Here is a 2,500-nt window from a genome sequence, read left to right on the forward strand (position 1 = left end):
TCCATATGTGTTCTTTTATAGGTTTAACTTTTCAATTTTAATGTACAATGTTAAAAATAATACAAATGAAGAAAAAAAAAATGAAGGAGGTGTTTCCAAACTATGAACTGTTTATATACAGTATATATTTATATATTAGGGCTGTCTAAAATGAATGATTGACCATAAATTAATGTTTAATGGCACTAATTTGATTAATTTTCTTTAATGCAGTGTGCATTTTGTTTAACTATTTGTATTATACATAAACAAATAAATATAAAAGAGGCAAAATTAAAACCTTCAGCAAACAGACATTTATTCACTCAGATATTAAAAAAAATTAACTCCACCTAAAAATAATTGTTTAATCACTAAATATTTGTTTCACTGATGCGCCAAATCTCAAATCAGCACCAAAATCCAACATGATGCACAAATCCGGCAATTAAAACCGTCCGTGTAGAAACATAGCAAAAGTTACATTGGGTGTCCTGATGATTTACATGATTTAAAACACCATCATTACTTTTAAACACTTACAAGAGTATTTTTGTAAGATCTCCCTGTGATCTGAAAATATAAACAGGTTTGTCTGCTTGAGAAACTGGTTCAGTGCAGAGAAGTGATGAAGAACTTGTGGCTCTTTTTTTCTATGTGTTTAATAGACATTAACAAGTTTTATGAAAAGCATCAATGACCTTTGAAACATGTCTAGTCTTCATGCTCTATGTTGAGTTTATATATATATATATATATATATATATATATTTCCAGCACCACCTACTGGTCATCATTAGTAATGGACAGAAGTAAACACCACCTGTTAGGATGTGTTGTAGAAGGTCCTGGTGGAGGGAAGATGCTGTTTTTCCACAAGTAGCAACATTTTTTGTAGTTTTTTTTGTAGAGTTTTGTCAGCAGGCTCACTCTTGCCTTCTACTTTACATTTAAACCAGAGAAGTTTATTGTTTATGTAGTGTTGAGTAGCTGGAATATTTTAAAGGTGTGTGTGTGTAAGTGTGTGTGTGTGTGTGAGAGAGAGAGAGAGAGAGAGAGAGAGAAAGAAAGAAAGAGAGAGAGAGAGAGAGAGAGAGAGAGAGAGAGAGAGAGAGAGAGAGAGAGAGATCCTCATTTATATATCACTTTAAGGGTCGCAGTTAGACTCTGCACTCTGGCCTGAACTGGGAATGGAGGGAGACGGGGGCAAAGTTCAGCCTGACACATACATACAGAGAGAGAGAGAGAAAGAGAGAGAGAGAGAGAGAGAGAGAGAGAGAGAGAGAGAGAGAGAGAGAGAGAGAGAGAGAGAGAGAGAGAGAAAGAGTGAGGGAGGAGGGGAAGAGCAAAGCGAGAAAAATTACCTTCAAAAGCAAAACAACAGCCGGCAGAAGTGAAGACGAGAGAAGACTGGAAAAGTGGACAGGATTCTTTACTGGACACTTTAAACCGGATAAAAAGAGCGTACGGAGACACAGGTGAACATGTGTGTGTGTGTGTGTGTGTGTGTGTGTGTGTGTGTGTGTGTGTGTGTGTGTGTGTGTGTGTGTGTGTGTGTGTGTGTGTGTGTGTGTGTGTGTGTGTGTGTTTACACCTTCTGTGACCTTGGGTGTGAGGAAGGAGCTGTATTAATGATTATCATATTCACCTGTAAATACATTCACACACACACACACACACACACACACACATAGGCAGTTCTGTGTGTGTGTGTGTCATGGTTTTACTTCTTTCCTATCATTATTGTGTGTGTGTGTTTTATTAATAGTGTGTTTATTCAGCGGCACGGACATGGTTCCTGACCCACATTTTGTCTGTGTGTGTGTGTGTGTGTGTGTGTGTGTGTGTGTGTGTGTGTGTGTGTGAGAGAGAGAGAGATCTAAATACCTGGTAGTTCAGTGCATGACTGTTTGCTACCTCATATACACAGTGAGGGTGTGGGGGTGTGTGTTAATGTGTGTGTAACTGAACTAAAACAGATCTCCTCAGTTCTCCAGATCCTGCAGAACCTACACGAGTGCCTTAAATATCAGTAGAGCAGAACTACGGCCCAAAAGCAGACTAAAATACATCAAACTGGTGCTGAAAACCCAGTAACTTTTCTAAACCATCACTAAAAGATCTGAACCAAACCATGGTTCAAAAGTTCTGAATAACACTGGGGCTCAAATACAACAGCAGGAGTTTAATGAAGACCCAGAAGATCCCAAACGTCCACCTCAATTACCCAAATGGCTGAACTTAGGCATGAACGAAACCGGACCAAATAAAACCGTTAACAAAGAACTAATAACCACGTGGTCCAAATCTAAAAACTCAATTAAAAAACTTCACTTACTTCAGAGTTCTTATCAAATAGTTCTTATTAAAGAGTTCTTATTAAAGAGTTCCTAATAGATTTTACAATAGCGTTCCTACTAAAGAGTTCCTACTAAAGAGCTCTTACTAAAGTGTTCTTACTAAAAAGTTCTTACCAAAGCGCTAGCATTAAAAAGTTCTTACTAAAGAGTTCTTACTAAAA

The 2,500-nt window shown here is 37.5% G+C and overlaps 1 protein-coding gene across 2 annotated transcripts in view; it reads left to right on the forward strand.

Moving 5' to 3' along the window:
* Positions 1-1,094: 1,094 nt before the first annotated feature.
* Positions 1,095-2,500, forward strand: part of hnf1a (HNF1 homeobox a) — an 8,694-nt gene continuing 7,288 nt past the window's right edge. The window contains exon 1 of one of the 2 annotated variants that reach the window (XM_083554286.1): positions 1,095-1,457. The gene's annotated coding sequence lies outside the window, so the exon portion shown is untranslated. The remainder of the gene's footprint in view (positions 1,458-2,500) is intronic. The other variant, XM_083554285.1, reaches the window with a different exon arrangement.

The sequence above is a fragment of the Silurus aristotelis genome (genome assembly GCF_946808225.1).
Source record: "Silurus aristotelis genome assembly, chromosome: 11".
Lineage (NCBI taxonomy): Eukaryota > Metazoa > Chordata > Actinopteri > Siluriformes > Siluridae > Silurus > Silurus aristotelis.